This window comes from Parasteatoda tepidariorum, chromosome 5 (genome assembly GCF_043381705.1).
Source record: "Parasteatoda tepidariorum isolate YZ-2023 chromosome 5, CAS_Ptep_4.0, whole genome shotgun sequence".
NCBI lineage: Eukaryota > Metazoa > Arthropoda > Arachnida > Araneae > Theridiidae > Parasteatoda > Parasteatoda tepidariorum.
Window position 1 is genome coordinate 19,765,076 of NC_092208.1, and position 20,872 is coordinate 19,785,947.

At 28.6% G+C, this 20,872-nt stretch overlaps 1 protein-coding gene across 3 annotated transcripts in view; it reads left to right on the plus strand.

Moving 5' to 3' along the window:
- The window catches only part of LOC107436606 (lachesin), a 356,602-nt gene that overhangs the window by 289,832 nt on the left and 45,898 nt on the right, over positions 1 to 20,872 (plus strand). The window lies entirely within an intron of this gene.

Here is a 20,872-nt window from a genome sequence, read left to right on the forward strand (position 1 = left end):
TTCCAATGAGGTGAATGGGTTCAAAGTCAAGCGATGGCTGGTCAATACGAATTCTGCATCTGGCTTGCACCGACCACAGTGCTGACGTTAAATATCCTCAGTGGTAGGTGGATAATGGGTTAGAATCCCCTTGTGGTCAGGCTAACCGTGGGAGGCTTTCGTGGTTTTCCTCCCCATGTAAGGCAAATGCAGGTTAGTTCTATCAGCAAGTCTTCCATGAAGGCAAATTTCATCTAATACTTGATCCAGAAATTCACTTGTCTTCTGAATTTGGTTCAAAATTACAAGCCTACGGCGTTGAACATTGGTAGTTGTAAGCCCAAAATTGGGTCGGCTGTTCAACGACGGTAATAAAATAAAACAAAGTATGCATCGTCGAGCTATGGTGGCTTAGGGATAAAGCTCGCCTTCCAATGAGTTGACCCAGGTTCGAATCCCAGTGATGAGTGGTTGATACGCATTCCACACCCGGCTTGCACCAACCGCAGTGCTGATGTTAAATATCTTCAGTGGTAGACGAATCATGGGTTAGAGTCCCCTTGCTGTCAGGCTAACCATTTGAGTCTCCATGGTCTTCTTCTCCATGTAACGGAAATGCAAGTTAGTTCTATCAAAAATGAGTCTCATGAAAGCAAATTTCTCCCAGTACTTAATCCGGCAGTTCCCTTGTGTTTTGGATTGGGTCCAAAACTGCGAGGCTACGGTGTTGAGCTTTGTAATTCGTAAACTCAGAATTAGGTCGGCTATTCTACACCGGCAAAAAAATAAAATGAAATATGCACTCTTGAAATATGCAAAATATGCGTGCACAAAAAAATTTATTTTTTATGTTGTTTTGAGATTGACAAGTGTAAAACATTACACCTGAGGTAAAAAATGAGGTTATGTTTCGACCCAAAAATAACCTCATCAATTAAAATCAATTTCAACCTCATTTTTAGCTTTGCAGTACTTTCAGTTTAAATTATTTATCCCTCAAATATACTTATTCGCTTGAAGTGTTGACAGAATAACATATACAGTGCACCAAAAAAAAGAAGAAAAAAACAGACCACCCTGAATAAGTTTTGATCTAATGATGGGATCTTCACGTTCTAGGACTCAATCTTAATAACTCGAGAGGGTGACATATTTAATGGCTCCTAGTGGCTCGAGGGGGTGACAGACGATATTTTAAGTCTCGAAACTTACCTGACACAAAAATTTACTTTTTCGGAATAAACACACCTTTTTTTCGACGGATTCAGATTTCTCACCCCCAAAATATATTGGGTAGCCCCAATTTGAGAAATATGGTTCCTATAGTTTAGTCAGAAAAGTGGTCAAAAATTTGGACCCTTAATGTTAATATTACTATTTACATAATATTACTATTAAGCTATATTTCGAGAACTTTTTAAGTGAATTGACAAATGTTTGCACACAATTATAAAATTCGTTTATCCAAAGACAATTCCAAGCAAAAAATAACTTTTAGTAAATATTTATTATTTTTCATTATTTTATTTAATAATGGTCGAAAAATGATTGAATAGTAAGGCGTAAATTTTTTTGAATGCTTTTAAATAATATAATTTTACATGGCAAATATGCAAAATTTTAGCAAAATCGGGTGAAACGTTCCTGAGAAATTGAGTTTCAAAAAAAATCAGATATTTAAAATTCAATTTCTCATGCAATGCAAAAAATTTTATACCTTACAATTCAAAATTTTCTCGACCATTATTAAAAGAAATAATAAAAAATAATAAATATTTACTAAAAGTTATTTTTTGCATTATATCATCTTAGGATAAACGAATTTCATACACGTGTGCAAAAATTTCCAATTCAAATAAAAAATTCTCGAAATTTAGTGAAATACGCAGAAAGAAAAATTAACATTAAAGAGTTAAAACTTTGAAATACCCTCCCGACCTAAATATTGTGACCATATTTCTCAGATTGCGGCTAACCGCCATAATTTCGAGGTCAAAAATTCGAATCCTTCGACAAAAAAGTATGATTATTCAGAGAAGGTATGCTTTTGTGTCTGATTTCGTAGCTTAAAATATCGTCTGCACTTATTAATTAGCATATTGAAGTCACTCCTTCGAGCCATTAAGGTTGAGTCCTAGAATGTCAAGAACATTAGATCAAAAGTTATTCAAGATCGTTTTTTGTTTCGCGCACTGTACACCTCAAAAACAACATTTCTAAGGTTATTCTACCGTAGATTACTTCAAAACGGTAGATTACTTTACTACGGTAGATTACTTTACTCAACTTCAAGGGGACCACAAGTATTAATTAACTAACTTCATGCACCTTAATATTAAAACTTGAGTGGTCAATTCTTTAAGGTCCTTCTAGAAGTGAACTTCAAATAAACTTTAAATCACCCTTAACACCTCAATATAACCTCAAATAAACCTAAAAAATTAATCAAACTTCTACGCTTATGGTAAAAAGCCATTGAAGTTACGGATTTACTTCGTGAATTTTAAGATTTTCCACAACCAACGCAGCTGCCTGTTTAAAACCGTAAATTTTACTGAATATTTTTTATAGTGTGACCATCTTAATTTTTTCTAAGGGCATTTTCAAAGTCATACAATCAATCTTGTGAAGAAATTAAAATATTTGTCAATAAATTAAGAAAAAAATTTTTTTTAATATTTTGTCTGTGCCTGAATACCTTAATACCAAACACGAATGCGTAAAAATAATTTCCTTCATATTCTTATAAGAAATCTGGTCAATATTGATATATTTGAATATTTGTTTCTGCATATTTTATATCCCTTTACTTTTTCAACCAGAATCTAATTACGCAAAATATTTCCAAAAAGGATTTATTAAAAGTTTCGTTTACTAACATCTGTTCTTCTAAAGAATTACCTGAAAGAGTAAGACGAAATATTATTGCGCATATGAATATTTGTTGTTGCATATTTCATGCCCATTCATATTTTATTTATACCCTAAACACACTTTCAAAATATTATCATAGAAATCCTATAACTCATTCCAACAAACATTATAATGACCTTAGAATTTAACTGTAAATGTATCATTTCCGCAGAATGCTTAAGCATTCACCGTTTGTCTTAAATCTGATTGAAACAATGATTTTCTCAGCCAAAAACTGCCAATGAATTACAATTCAAATCACGCAGCAGTGAAATGTAGCTGCACAATTCTCCAAGAACGCGAACATAGGTGAAAAGTAATCTCCAATGTTAAAAAATATTCCTCGAAGTTTTCGCCAACATGGATTCGCGTGATTTGGCTCAAAGATTGGAATTACGTGACCATGAATTACACTCATTGAATTAAAAATAAAGATTGATTGGTCTAAAAGACCGCAAATGCTAAAAGGTACAGTAACGGTTCTTAGACCATTATTAATCGATATACGCCATAATGAGTCTAATGGTCTTACAGAACAGTGACCCATAAGTTACAAATGAAATTTGAGTCATAATAGAACTGATTTTCAACGAATTGCAAAATAATGTTTTTTTCTTTTCTCTTTACAGAATATATCTGTTACTCGTACTGAACCACGTACAGTGATCTTTAATACGATTAAAATAAATTTTTAATGAGGTAATGAATAATAGTTAGATTAAAGAAAATGAAATATGACGTTTGTAAATGTCAATTTTTAAATAAATCAATAGCTTGTGAAAAAAATTAGAAAAATATCCTTAATGGGATCGAGATAAATGAAGACAACGGATATAGAATGTTTTATGCCGATAAAAGCTGATCAGGATAAAAAAAAAAAGAGAAAAAAAACTATTTTTCGTGCAGAAAGGATGGGTTTTTTTACAATACGGTCAATCTTCACTGTGTAATAACTCTCGCTTAGAACCGATTTTGCACAATTTTTTTTTTCTTCCTAATGCCCACCTGTGTTAACATCCGTGAATTCAGGCATTTACAGGGGGATTTTGTTGGCCTCTCTTCCAGGGGCACCATATTAGGTTGGCCAACGTCACTCCCACAGTGAGGACAGATAGTACAGAGAAGGAAAGAACATCTACGCCTTGCCCAGGATTCGAATCCAGACCCTTTCTGATGCAAGGACAGTTCCCTGCCCCCTACACCGGCCGGTCGGCCTTTTTTGGATTGTTGATTTATTAGAACTTAGTAATCCCCAAAATGCAACAGATGGCGATTCAATCGCAACTTTTTGCGAAAAAAGGTCTTAGAATTGTTATATAACCTGAAATAGGTAAAGAAAAATAATAGTTAAAAAAAATGTGAAAAAAGGTCGGGACTCATAAATACTCTATTAAATATAAATCAGTAATTTGTTAAAAAAAATAGGAAAAATAAAATTTAATAGTCGTTTATGTTAGATATTTATTTTAACTGCTTGGTGACAAGTATACTTTGTTTGTCTTTGTTATTTCTCAAATTTCCTTCGTCCTTATTTCAGCAGGAAGTTTTTAATCAATTACTGTGCGATATAATTGTATTAGTTTGCACCAATAACTCGATATGAGCCGTAATCTGTATGTTGTGCATTGCATGAGAGCCATAGTTGAACATAACATGTACCATAATTTTGTTTTATAACAGGTCGACCAATAGCCGACCTAATTCTGCATTTACGACTACCAATGTCCAATTCCTTAGCCTTGTAATTTTGAGCCTGACCCAGAAAAGACAAAGGAACACCCGGATAACGCTACTTTACAAATTAGTCTTCGTGGAAAACTTATCGAGGAAACTAAAGAGTGTTTGCATAACATGGAGAGGAAAACCAAGAAAACCTCTCATGGTTAGTCCGATGGCAAGGGGTATCTAAACCATGATCTATCAACAATTAGGAGTATTTTACGTTAATACTTTGGTCGATGGGTTGCCGTAACTGAACTTTCCGCATTTCAGTACTTCACAGACCATTAGAAAAGTTTGAAACGTTTACTTTTTTATTAAAGTTTTGAAAGAAATCGTCTGATAGAGTTTAATTCGAATAGCGATTCCTTTGTGAATTTTTTTCCCATTGTCTTAATAGTTTCGTCGGTTTCTAAACGTTTGCTGTTGCTTTTATGTTTTGCACTCAGAAAATATACTTTTTATAGAACGAAATTAGTTAGATAAATCAAATGTTAGTATTAATATTGTTATTTTTATTTTACTTTATAGCCACAATTTATTTTCTCATTTTTTTTCTCTTTAATCTCCTAGAGGAGAAGTAAAATAAAATGCTTTAATACATGAAATGAATTAATTAATATTAAATTTCCTGACTCAATTAATTTACTAGCAAAGTAACCTTTATAGTTTGTGACAATTTCTGCAATATTTAAAAATTAAATTTTAATTTTGTGTATCATACGTTTAAATTTTAATGCATTTTCACACTTCTTGCTGCCAATTTTATTTTTTTCCATATTAATTTTATTTACACAATATATTCATATGTAAGTAATTTATGCTGACTATATTTAGCGCATTTTGACAAATTTAGTTTAGCGCATGAGTTTGCGAAGATTGGATTTTTCAGTTCGTCGAATAAAATTCATTTTTACCATTGTGAATTTATTTCATTCTTAAATGGGAAAACATTTTTGTTTCTATAAAAATTTAATATTCCAAATAAATCGATGCTTTGAAAAAAGTAACGAAATAGGAAGCGGAAAAAAGTATCTCTCATTGGATTTGTTTAAACGACAATAGAAAATAGAAATAGAAAATAAGCGAAAAAATTTCAAATTAAAGTAGGAAAGATAAGGCCATACGCCATTTCAAATAGAAACAATGGCATTGAAACGTATTTTGTAGATTTAATTCTATTTCCTACAGCACATGAATTTTATTATCTCGGCATTTTTAAATTGAAATTATTTTCCAAAACTCTCTATAGATGGGGCTACATATAGAACTGGAAATTGGATTGACTTATTTGTTGTCATAGCAGTAGCTTTATAAATAATTGTATAAATATGAAACAATAATTTTCTTACTAAAAATAATTGTTGGCAGGTGGCGAAAAAACTAAGGAGTTTCCTGTCTTATTATTTCCAATTAATTTTTGCGTTAAAATTTAATGTTCAAGCCATCATTTTGATTTAGAAATGCTGCACTTATTGCGGATACAATTCCTTCATAGACAACTTTTATCTTGAATGTTTCAGAAAATATTGAGTAGAAAATAAATCAATCTCAAAAAGAGACAACTCGATGTTAAAAAAAATAAAATGATAACTTTGATAAGATCAATGAGAGAGAATTTTTGACAGAAAATATATATATATGAAACAATACAACATAAAAAACAATATTATCGTTATAAGAATTATTGTTAACAGGTGGCGAAAAAAATGAGAAGGGTATTGGGTTATCATTTCCGATTAATTTTTTAGTTAGAACTTAGAGTTTACGCCATTGTTCTAATTTTCAAAAGTTGCATTTACTTGTGGAAGCCATTGCGTTATAGACAACTTTTTTTTAAAAAAATATTTCGGATAGTAATCAATTGAAAAAAAATTCAGAGACAGAACACTGTGTTAAAAAAAATGATAAGACGATAACACTCATAAGATTAATGAGAAAGACATGAAATAATGCAACTTATAAGAAAATAACTATCATAATATAAAATAAAATTGGCAGGGGGCAAAAAAAAAATTAGGAGCGTTCTGGGTTATCATTTCCGATTAATTTTTACATTAAAACTTAGTGTTTAAGCAATTATTCTGTAATAAAATTTTCTAGAATATCGAACTTGCTAACCCTTTGTTTCGGAGAAGGTGAGCGTCAAAAGTTTTCTTAATTTCTTCCGGGTTTATTAAACTAGTAATTATTTAGACTCGGTCAACCATCCATCTGCACAACATTTTGTATTGTACGTACATGAATGTTTTTGGAGAGTAGGGTACCAGATCATGTGCTGTCCTCGTCGTTTAACAGACCAAAGGCGGATAGGCGGATAGTGCTAGGCGGATAGTTGGCCATGCGTTGTTTATTGTGTGTAATGTGAAGATAACTTAATGTCTACAATAATATGTTTTCATTTTAAATTTATATGTGTACTGTAATACAGCTACAAATTTTCGTATGTGTAAAAAAATTGTTTATTGCATAAATTACCGACTACTACAAGTATAAATAGGCTATGAATGATCTTTTAATAATTCTTCTCCATAAATGTTTACTAAAACGAAGTAAATAGTAATAGTAATTAAATAGTAATTCTTCAACAATAACGGCTTGAAAAACTAAGAAATACATCGAAAGCACAATTTTACGAACATGAAATATAATTTTAAAATAAAACATAATTTATTTTCACAAAATATAATTTTCTTTATTTTTTTATTGTATATGATGGCATGTAATGAGTTTGGATAATGTACCTTGTATGATTACCACATAATTTGCCTCGGATATTGGTATTCTTTTAAATCAATATTTAAAAAAATAATAATAATAATCTGTTAGCAGAGAGAGCCAGAATCATTACTTAAAGACAGCGCTTATTGGCTATGGAAGCAAATAAATAACTCCATATACTTTAACCAATCAAAATAAAGATTATACTGGTTAGTCATTTTTCTTCCCTTAACTCGCCTTCTATAGGGACCTAGAAAAACTGGTTGTCGCCAAAGACAAAATAATAACCAATAGGATGCTGTTTTACTGCTTTCTAAACACGCCTATTGCATACATAAGTTTTCGCCTTATTCTAATTATAATTTGCTTTTGAAGCCATATAGTACTGAATATACATAAGCTATTCTCTGTATTAAAATAGAAAGAATATTCTTATGGTGAGAAAGTTTAAATAGATCTAAGCAGTGGTCGAAATAAGTTTATAATATTAAGAAATAGAATTTTGCAGCATATCCATATGAAGAATTTTTTTTATTCTATAAGGCAGTAGTGAATTTGTAAAAATAAATATAGAATAATTAAAAATCAACAGTTTAATCTATTCAGAATTAAATGTTTCAAAGAAATTAGATGAATAAATTTTTTCAATTTTGCTCTCCTTTAGAAAGTTGTAAAAATATGCATTTAAGGGGGGGGGGATTATTTTTAAGAAAAAATTTAATTTTAATATGGGAAAATTTTTAGATCAGTTCATTATTTTCTCAAAATTAAAGGAAAGTTTAGATAAAAAATTAATGTCAATATCAGGCCCTCTTCAGGAGGGAGCATGGGCACCCCTTGGAAATCAAAGTAATTAAAAATTATATTTTGTTATTAAATATTATTCTTTTTTTTTTTTTTTTTTAAAAAAATAATGGAGAAAAATGCTTATTACGAGTCATTTCTGTAATGTTTCAATTGATAAAGTGAGCAAAAAAGTTGCACTTTTAATTCTATTTGTAAATGTATTTAAAAAAAATTTATTTCGCATTTTTAATTGTATTTGTAATTGTAAAATGTACTTTACTTTTTTTGTAAATTGGAAAATATAGCTAAAAAATAAATTATCTTTCTTTTTCTTAGCATTATTCAAGATAAAAGATTAATTTTATTTTATGTTATCATAAGTATTTTGTGTTTTCAAATTTTAAGCGCATGATTATTAAAAGCGTGAATTATTGGTCAAAAATTGTTGTTGTATCAGGAAACTTCATGATGTGGTCCCAGTTACTCATAAAGCTGCTAAATAAATAATTAATTAACTTAACTAACAGTCAAATAACTTAACTAATATTGAAAACCTTTTATGAAGCAATTTTTTAAAAAATATATAAAGATAATTACTTTCCATTATCGCTAAAGGGAAAAAAATACAACAACTATTTATCACTCTAAAAAAAAAAAGACAAAATTTATTATTCTGAAATAGTAAAACTACTTTTATTCTCCATTTTATTCCATTACTTTTCGAACAACAAAAGTAAAAATACAACTATCCTTAAAATTTAATACAAGTTTATCTTCCATTTTGGATTGATTTACATCACCCCTCCTTTTTTTACATTTACTTATCTTTCCTCTTTTTTACACATTTATCAGCTTTTTTGATCAAATATTTTACAAACATTTTGAATAAACTAATATTTATGATACTTTAAATGTGAAATTCTGTCACTGTAAAAATTAAGGTTAGTATTCTGTTGATTTTACCTCCTCCCTTTAACAATATATCTGCCTCATAAAATGGTGGTTTTCTACATGTTTATTGATATTTATCACCCACTAAAACAGGCAGCTAAAAAATTCACATTTCATTTTTTTTTCAGTGCCAATTATTTATTTTCCTACGCTTCTTGAGTTATACCAGATTTAAACAGGCTCTTTAAAGAATAAATTGTCCAATTTAGTTGTAGCGTTAAATATTTTTTCTGCGTTATTTAGGTATTTTTTTCCTTACAAAATTACTTAAAGAGAGGTTATTAAATACATTCTTGAGACAGATTTTTTTTTCCAGCAGTTTATTATTCGGTTGATTTTTTTTTTCACAAATTTTTCCACTTTATATTCATTTTAAGCAGGATTTATTTACCAAATGAAAATCAAACTTGTATAATGAATGTATTTACAAGTTATTCTTTAAAATATCATCCCTGCATATCTTCAGAGTCTTGTCAAAAAAAAATGAAAATTATGTCAACATTAGGAGTTGCAAGTAATTATTCAAGCGAGGAAAAATAAAACAGACCATCAAAGTCTATTGAATCACTAATGAGGAAAGAGAGGGAATAAACAAAAAAACTAATTTTACTGCCTGCTGAAACATAAAGGTATTTTTGATAACCACCTTTCAACTTCTCTCTATATCCACGAGCAGTCAAACAGATTTTGGTATTTTTGGTCCTGCTTTTGTCAGTTGTGATTTTTTAAATTTGAAAAGTCTTTTTGTTTTTGCCTCGCTTGAATTATAATTTTCGTTCTCACTTGAAACCGCTAAGTAGGCTTGTCCACAACAACTCTGCACGTACTAAATTAAATTTTTATAATTTACCTTCCACATCCTCTCTCACTCCCTCCATGTCTGACTTTTTTCATTAACGACGCAATACCGACAAAACAGACCCAATCATCTTCCGGTGATACCAGCTAGTAAAATGCATCGCAGAAGCTTGCACACTTTCCCTTTCATCAATACGATGTCGGACTTGTTTCACCGATATGATCTATTAAACGACATGCTGGGCTAACATCGACGTATCCGATCAAATCACACCAATAATGTTTTTCGGTGCCCATAAAAATAAATGTGCTGTCTTTCATTTTTTTCTTTTTGAATTTCTACCCAAGTATCTAACGCTAGAAAGGCGGCTGGGATCCCCCCTTGCTTTGCATTGCTCTGTCAATCAAACAATAATTTACTGAAAGTACTAATTATTTCCGATTTTTCATAATTCGATCCATGTGTAAGCCATGTAGGAATGTATATGTTACCGTTAAAGTATATAATGCGGTTATTTCATAGAATACCTAGTTATTCCATGAAATAACTGATGTGTCCGTTAAAGTGTGTAATATGTTATTAATTTAACACTTTAACTAGTTATTCTATGAAATAACTAGGTATTCTATAAATTAACTAATGACGGATAATTAAAGTGTAAAATAAACAATTTATCTAAAATGAAATAACAAGGTATTCTATAAATAAACTATTGATAGACAATTAAAATGAAAAGGAAGCAATTTATCAGATCGTTAGCAGATCGTCATTCTATGAAATAACTAGTTAAACCATGAAACACAAGAGAGTTTTACACTTTAACGGACTGCAGATCGTTATTCCATGAAATAACTAGTTAAACCATGAAATACAAGAGAGTTTTACAATTTAACGGACACGATCTATGAACGATTCATGGAATAACTAGGTATTCTATAAAATATCGGATTTCATACTTTAACGGTAACATATATATAGAATCTTTACACATAACATGTATGTTAGTATGACAGAAGGGGAAAGATGGGGACTTGTTTTCAAAGGCTCCGTCGTAATATGAAATGATGCTTTTTTGCGAATAATATGCTATTTTTGTAACTACAGTGAGTTTGCAACGATTACTCACTACTGATACGTCAAGTTTATATTTCAACCAATGAGCCTTGAAAATAATTGCTAAAAATTAAGTTTGGTTTTAGGTTATATATGAATTATGTATTTAAGAAATTAAGAAATTCATGTATATTTTTATAGCTTTATAAATACATTAAAGTTTTAATAGGCACTGAATTTATGTATTAAGAATTTTATGTATTTAAGAAAAATTTATTTTCTTAATTAGCATTATTTTTCATTATAATTATCAATATTATTCTTCCCCTTACAATATGAGCTCAAAATTTTAGCATTTTCATTTGAGTATTTCAATCATGTTTTGTTACATTTTCAAAATGCAACTTTAATGTGAATATTTCTAGGCTGAAAGCTATAGGTTTGAAAAATAAATTTTTTTTATGAAAATGTCCATGCAAGTATTTCGACTAAAAGTTCTATGTAAACTCGATATTTAAAAAAGTCCTATAGCTTCAAAAAGCAAAATAGGATTTTTTATACATTTACCTTGTTTTACCGAAATACATCCGATGTATGTACGAATAAGAATAAATAAAATCCTATAAGAGATATCATCTTCCACACGAGAAAAATATTTCTTCTTTTACATTTATCATAACTCGCTTTTGCAACATAAAACATGACACACAGAATAATAACTAAAATAAAATGATACCATGATGTCCATTCATCATAGTTTCTGTCAATGGTAATATGTATATGTTGGATTCGGTGTTCGAAGAAATACAAACAATTTCAGAAATAACCCTTGCATATATTTGGGTATTGGTTACACAAAAGTAGGATCTAGTGTTCTTTCCAAAAATATTGGCGAAATGATTAGAGTTGCAAGTTGTTATATTCATTATAATTTGTTGTTGATACTTGTAAGCAAATGAGTTTTAATATTTCTTATTGTGTTTTGGTTTACTGTGAAATAAATAATAACTAAAATAAAATTATACTATGACGTCCATTCGTCATAGTTTCTGTCATTAGTAATATGTATTTATTGGATTCGGTGTTCGAAGAAATATAAACAATCCAGAAGTCACCATTGGGTATTGGTTTCATCGAAGAATCTTGTGTTCTTTCTGAAAAGGTTGGCAAAACGATTGGAGTTGCTGGTTGTGAGGAAATAGATATTCATTATAATTTGTTGTTGATACCTGTAAACGCACCTACATGATAGTGTTCTTTCTAAAAATGTTGGCAAAATAATTAGCGTTGCAAGTTGTTAACTACATTATAATTTGTTGTTGATATTTGTAAACGCTGCCTACAAATGAGTTTAATTTCTTTTTATTGCGTAACAGTTTATTTTCTATTAATAACCAAAATAAAATGATAGTATGATGCCCTTTCATTGTAGTTTCTGTCACTAGTAATATGTACATGTTTGATTCGGTGTTCAGATGAATACAAACAATTTGAAAAATAATCATTGCATATATTTTGATATTGGTTACACCGAAGCAGGATCTAGTGTTTTTTCTAAATAGGTTTGCAAAATGATTGGAGTTGCAGGTTATAGAAATTCATTACAATTTGTTATTGATACTAGTAAGCCCTTCCTACTCATTAGCTAAACTTTTTCACATTATTTAATAGTTTTATTTATTGTAGTGAATTTTAAAGTTCAAAGAAGGAAATGTTACGAATCCTTGGAGGAAAATCTTGTATTCTTTCGTTAATATTGGCAAAATTAGAATTAGAAGCATGCGAAAAGCATAAATTTATTACTGAAAGGTGTTGATAGTATGCGAATGCGCATCTTGCTAATAAATTCACGTTGTTTTTCATATTAGAGAGATTTTAATGAGGGTTGAGACGCCAAGAACCAAGAATTTTCTCTTGTATTTTACTAAACCATAGTATAAAAAAGTTACCACTAATTTTGGTGTGAGTTTATACTAAAAATTCTGCAGTGTATTATATTAGTGCTGCTTTTATGTTTTTCTATTTCATTGTTTAACTTATTAGGATGAATTATGAGTTCAAATATAAAAATGATTCACAATTTACGTCAGCATAATGTATTTAAGAATCTTGCCTTTCTTGGACCCAATATTTATTCACGCATTTGAGAAGTTAACCACAGTTTTAAGAATCCAAGGAACAGATTTCTTTTTTATTTATTTAGAATTATTAGATAATTTATTTATTATTAGATTTTTTAGAATCATTTTAAAATCCATAATATTCCAATTGATCACTATTATTTAAAAATATATAATATTCTTAATAAACAAGTCATTTTCAGTTACCAGAAATGAAAATAATGCAAAATAAGACTACTAGTATAAAAAAATTTTATTCTATTTGTTTAGACAGACTATATTTATATTTATTACTTTTGAAATTACAATGAAAATAGAATATTTCGGAAATAATAAATCTATATATAGATTACTTCTAAAATATTAAATTCAAAAATATTAAATATAATTCCAAGCAAAATTTTGTACAATTTAAAATATGTTTTTTTTTTCAATAATTTTTTGTAACGCTTCCTGTATCTTCAATAGATATAAATAATAAATAAATACTAATGAATAAAAGAATTAAAAAAAAAGAAACTCGCTGGTTTTTCTTTTTCTTTTACAATTATTTCACCAATTAAATAGAAAGATGTGTGATCAAGTACTATATTTTTTAAATGTTATCATTTTAAACAAAAACATGATTTGTGTTATTAAATGCTATAATTTTCAATTCTATTAATAATTTGTGTTAGTAAAAAATGATTTTGTATTTCCAAATACTAAAATTTTTATTAGTTATTATTTTAATAGTTAAGAGACTTACAAAAAAACTTTAAAAAATATGATATTGTAGAGCAAATCACACAGATTTAGTAAACAATCGAAGTAAATTTAAGTATATGGGTCATTCTCACGAAAACTGTCATTTTTCAGTTCATAAAATCCCAAAAAAGTAAAGTGAATAAAAAGCTCTGAAANTTTTTCTTCGTAAGCTGTAAAACAAACATAAAATATACTGGGGACATGAAAATGACTGTTTTTATGAGAATGACCCATATAAGTAATGCGGTCGCTCAAAATTTCTTCTTAAAATGTTTTATTTCAGAGTTTGTAATTGTGTATCAATGATAAAGTTATTAATAAAGTCATGTTATTCCCTGAAGTAATGGAAATTTTGCTTCTGAAAACAACCATCGTATTTTCTGTTAAATTTATTCTTATGAGAAAAAAAATCCTTATAAAAAATTTTAGTATTTTTGCTAGCTTCCTTTTTCATCAAGAGAATTCTTCATATACAAAAAAAATATATAGTTAAACTTATAATATTAATAAAAAATTTTATTTTTTTCATATTTAAGTAAACAAGCATAAGACGCTTATAAATTTCGAGGATTCATTAAAAGTTAATAATTACTAGTTTGATTAGAGTTTTTTGAATTTATTTAAACATATAAAGACGCAAACTGCATTTAAGTTCTTTTGCTTCAAGTTAATCAAATTAATTGGACCAGTAGGTTAAAAAATTATCCCTAATAAACATGTTTAACAAATAGGACTTTATTCATTACATTACGTTTTTTCATGACATTTAAAACATTTCATTCATGATCAAAACATTTTTGCAAATATTTATATTGCGATACAAAATAGGGTAATTAATTTAATTGTTTATTATATTGCTTCATTTCTTATTTAATTAATTTTTCCTAATACTTAATAATTATGTAACCGAAATCATTTAGTCAAATTTTTTGCAGAAAAATAAAACATAAAGAATAAAATATTATCTTAATTTAGTTATTGTCATGAAATCTTCAGTGAAAATGTTTATAATTTATTAATTACTTCAACTATTATTAATTGCTTTATGTATGAACAACTACTTTTTTAAGTACTTGCTAAAATTTTTTCTTCTTTTAATTTTAAATGCTGTTTTTTTGTTTGTTGAAAAATAAATATTTATTTATAATTATAAAGTGAAAAATAATTATTTATAATTATAAAATTAAAAATCTCTCTCTCTCCTCTCTCGCTTCCCCCCCCCTAACAAATAAGAAAAGTAACAAATAAGAAAAGGAAACTTTCTTATTTGTTAAGCGTTAGCAATCGCTTTAAATTAAACTATAGATGATCCTATTTCTTCAATAATTTTAAGGATAACATCAGTAATGTTTGCTAGCTCGTAGTTTTATTTGACAGAAAAAAAAGTGTTTATTGCACGTATTTCAATATTGAATTTTTTATTCGCTATCGAAGACAAATACAATGAACAATGTTTAAGTGGGAGCATAGGCAAACTACGTCATTAAATTAGTATTCCTATCGTTATCGGAAACCAAGTGTTTATTTTGTTAATAATGACTTTTTAAAACCTGCAGCTATGAAAGTAAATAATTTAAAATCGAGATTAATTGAATTGAAACAAAAATCGTTATGTATTGAAAAGCAAACTTAATGGAAACGTACTACTAATTCGTTTAGGGAAATCATAAAAAATCGGCATACTGTTATTGACTTCAATAATGCTAAATTAATTTGAATAACAGGTACTACTGGTATTATTGTATTTGGTGCAGTTTTATTAAGAAAGTCTACTATTTCCATGATTTTCTTAGTTTCGGAAAATACTTTTTCCAGTGGTAGTAAGTATACACTGTTAAAAATTTATACGAAAAAATGGTTAATTAACAATTTATTGAACGGTTATTTTACCATATTAACTCAAAACAGTCAAATAACCATAAATAAAATGGTAATAAGACTGTTAAGTATGAGAAAAAACTGTTTATTAACTGCTTTCATTTAATACTGTTAAACAACCTGAATTTTATCGCTCCCACTAGAACCATCTAAGGAAGCTACTTAGTTCTTTGCAACTACGTACATATCATAGCCGAGCGAGCTTATCTGTCAATATCATGACCGGCAGAACTGAAGTTCGAGTCCTAGTGTTGGCACTGCAATATTTAGTCTATTCCCTTCAACACATGAAAAATTTCCGGTGTCCGGTACTCGCCAATGTCCATTACCATACGGAAAGCCGAGCTACTACGTCTAGTTAAATCAGTGTTTCCCAAACTTATGAGTTTTGTGTACCCTTTCTAAATTTTTCGTAACGCTGTGTACCACTCATTAAAAAATGAATGCATTTTTTACTGTAAAAAAATTGCGCAAAAGTTAAAAATCACAACTGGCTATTGACACCGCTAATTATTAACTGTTAACTCTGCAAAAAATAGCCAATAGAAAAATACGTAATCGTAAATTTTCATGACTAGCTTTGCTTTTAAATAAAATTTTTTGAAATTTTCGTTTGCTGCAAGATATTTCGCATAAGAAGGCGTACCCCCTCTAAACTGTTCCCGTACCCCTGGGGGTACGCGTACCATACTTTGCGAAACACTGAGTCAAATAATTATTATTTTTTTTTTTTTGCGCTTTTGAAAAATGCTAGTTGATAATGGTTAAAAAACCATAAAGGAAAAAATTTTCGATACCGTAAAATTTACGGTTAATCGGATGGACAGACAGCTGACAGTTATTTTACCATAATTTCAGAATGAAAATTTTAACAGTGTAGTATAATAGTATTTTAAAGAATTGCAATCAAAAGAGCTTTTTCCCCCACTACTTACAAGTATATATTAAGTGTCAGATAGAGAAGTAGTCATGCTCTAAAGTCCTTATATTTTATAAGAATTCTATTATTAAGTTTCAAATTTTTGGATTTTGATTGTCACTAAAGAAAAATGTAAACAAAAAAAGTTTGAAAGGTATGTAATAAGTACCGAATCTGCTAATGCAGTCACAATGTATTATATTAATTATTCAGTAGTTATTAAAATTTCCCCAATAGTGAGCAGTTTCATAGTTTGGAAATAAATGTCTTACAGCCCCTCGAAAGGTACTATAAGTACCGGTGAAAGGAAATAGTGGAAATTTTAACAATCATGAGTTGACCGTGAGCAATAGCATCATGTCAAGAGATACTAAATACATTTAATCTTTATTCTGATGGAATAAACTATAAAAAAATGTGTTTGATTAATTTAATTATTATTCTGATTAATTTATAATAATTAATAGATAAGTGAATATAATAAATAATAACTACATAAGTGAATAGATTAATTAAGCTTAATTAATTGTGTCGGTAAATACGATTGAATATTGCGCATGATTTCGTGGTGTTGTTCAGTATTGATTTATGAATTACTTCATATGAATTATTATTCACTTCTTACGAAGAACAATCATTCAGCTAGTTCAAGTAGTAAAATTATATTGTTTGGAAAATCCATGATGATAAATATTCCATAATGATTAATGATTAATATTCCATAATAACCATGATATTACCATGATGATTAATATTAGATAAATTTTACTTACGCGTGTTTACATTTACTATATCGATTTGAAATGACTGCAAACTAATTGTCATGTTTTCATTTAAAGCATCATAGCGAAAATTTCAGGTTGGAATCGGGAATTTTTTTTAAGGAAATTAGTATCAATTTATGATTCTATTATGTTCTGATCAGAGAGATGAAGTTTTGTTGATTTGCTAATACACTAAAAAATATTCGAAATATCAAATATTTCTATAAATTCTTTTAAATTTTGAAACAAGCTTTAAAAAATTGGACACATCTACGAAGGAGAATGTAAAATAAAAAAATAAAAAATTGTGTCTTATTGGACATAAAAGAAGCTGATCTTTATTAAGCATTAAATTTAACCCATTCATTAAATATTCTAATGACAATATGCAGGCTAATATACTCGTTTTATCGCAAACATTTTTAATTCAAATTATAAAACATATTCAAAGTTGATATAAAAGCTTAAATTTAAGCTTGAACTCTAATGCTCTTATGGTATGCATTTCAACTAGTTAATATTTAATATGACATTCATTAGAAGACAATTATATTTCAATTTCACTAATTAGTTGAAATATGGAAAATATCTTGGAAAAAAGTATTTAGTTTGTCAGATATTATTTTAAGAAATAGCAGAAAATAATTGGAACATATAAGCTATTATAATGAAACTGAATTTATAATTTTTTTCTGTGAATTTGATTTATATATAATTGCACTTTTACTATCATTTTTAAATTAAAAGCCCATGAGGATGGTGTGTAATTACTTGATGAAAATATTTGAGATTTAATATATTTACATTTATTTCTAAAAGTAAAATTATTTAAGTTATTTTCGAAGAAAACTTTTAAATATTGAGAATAAATCCTGTTTAAATTGCTTATTAATTTTAATAAACCGTACGCTGCAGGAGCTGAAAATATCAAAATGATAACTATTTTTGTTTCATTAAAATTTAATTAATGTCGTTACTTTTCCAAATCATGAGGAAAATTTTTATTTTAAATCAAAACAAAATCTCGTTTTTTATTCGTGTATTTTACAACAAAGGCTTACAACAAATTGAATTTCAAATTTTTAAAAGATAAACTGAAATTTTAAAATTTAGTTTTGCTCTTTTATTGTGAAATTTGCTTGCAAATATTTCGAACACAGTAAAATCGACTTGATTTTTTTTCCGTGATTCTTTCCTGTTGTTATTGGTTTAAAATTTTTTTGTTAGCAAAACTGTTTTTCCCTGCTTAATTCCAATCATAAGCAGATTAAAACCGTCAGTTCAAATTCCAGTTTTTGAACATATAGAAAGTATCAAAACTTTCTTCATATTAGAAAACGATAGCCGATATGGGTAAGACCTTGGCTCGAATCCCAGTGATGACTAGGCGATACAAATTAGGCTTCCGGCTGGCACCTACCACAGTGCTGACTGAAAATATTCATATTTGGTGCGAATACAGATTTACTTTGTAATTTCTTTGAGAAAACCTGTTACCAAAGAGAAAAAATCTATTTTGAATTTACTTTATAACTTTTACAGAAAACTAACTTTTAAATCGTAACTTCGCCTTTGCCTTCTCTTTTTCCTTTTTTTTTTGTATTATGAAAAATCCCTTTTAAATACGAAATTTTTTCGAGCCTTTTACGAAAAGAACTTGTTCTTGTATGGTTAAAAACAGCCTAGGGTATGGATTTACAACTTGAGTTTTTCACAACCAACTAAGCTGCCAATTTAAAAATGCAAATTTTACAGAATATTGCTTACATTGATTAAGAAGCTGTACATATTGTATGTTACTTTTATTAATATTTACTTTAACTTCAAAATGTTTTTTTTTCTTGAAGTACGTGTATTTTTCCCCGACAGTCACTGATATTTATTGCAATTTTCTAAAAATTCAGAAAAGTGGTAACATGAACTATAAAGTGCTATAAGTATAATAAAAGTTCTATATTCAAGTTTTTGGCAACAATATCTGTTCAAAATTTTCAATGCTTTTTGCTGTACACAGATTTGGGGCACTAGTTTATGCCCACAATTTTAGCTTTTTGTTAAGTTATTGCCCAGCATTTTGATTTTGCACATCTTATAGAGCCTTTTTATTTGTCAAAAATTGGCATCCAGACATGTTCTTTCACATACATTCACTGCAACGGTAATGGCAGGATACTCTACACCACTTTGAGGTGCCCCGTAATAAACCAAACATGCATTTCCTCTTTCCTTTTTTACCAGGACTTCAAAAACATCTTCAAATGCTTCCTATTTTCCAAGTAGTTTTTCTTAACACTCATCGAAATTCTTTGAATTTAGATCTCGAAAAAAGTCTGAAATATCCGAAAATGCATTTAGGCTTTGTCCAAAGTGCCCTCCTTTGTGTGGTAAGAAACGCAACTCTTCAGAAATATAAATCCTTTCATTCCTTAGGAAGAAAATATGAGAAATGCATCATTTATATAGATAGGAACGTGCATTACATTCTTATCTGGAGAACTAATAATATATTTAAAGGTTTAAATTTCTTTTTCGCTTTCTAGTGCACGTCATGCAGAGTTGGAACACCACAAATCACGCAAATGTCTCATCTTGTCTAAGTAATACAAAGAGACACATTTCAATAGAGTGCCATTCAAATTTAAGAATCTTTTGTGTCCTTAGACAATTTTTGTGGCCGATTTTAGCCCTTTTTTTTCCCTTTGCAGGATGTAGGGTTTATATGTATATTACATATTTGAAGACATGTATTACTATGGTGAATTACTGTAACAGAGTAACTTCGCAATCCATCATCATTAACCTGTTGCATTTCGGTTGTCCACTATATAAAAATGTAATAATGCTGGGATTCAATGGGGAAAAAAACGTAATAATGCATAGTATCTAACCTTTTAATAATAAGTTAACTTAATAAATGCCCTTGAAGAAGGGGCTTAGAGATAGAATTTAATTCAAACTTCGCATTAATATTGATTTTATTTATTTATTATTACTATTTTTAATTTATTTATTATTATTTTTTTCGTATATGTGATTTTATTCCTTATTTTTTTTAATTGCAATTGAATTATTGAATTCCTCGACCTGGTGGTTCACTGCAAAACTTGCCAACCTGGAGGAGAGAATCTTCTTTGTCCATAGACAATTTTTGTGCATGGTTTTCAGTCTCCTTTTCACTAAGGCAGGGTGTAGGGTTTATTATTATATTGCATATTTGAATAAATATATTACTATGGGAAGTTACTGGAACTGAGTAAATTTCTTATCCATCATTATTTATTTGTTGCATTTAAATTGTACACTATATAAGGATGTAATAAAATTATTGGTATGTTATTAGAAAGGTAATAATGCATAGTATCTGACCATTTAATATTAAGTTAATTCATTTTATAAATGGTTTTGGAAAAAGATCTTGAAGTTAAAATTCAATTAAAATTTTACACTGATAATTTTTTCCCTCTTTTGTTGTAAACGCAATTTCATTGTTTATCTTTATAAATTGGAATTCAATTAAGAAATT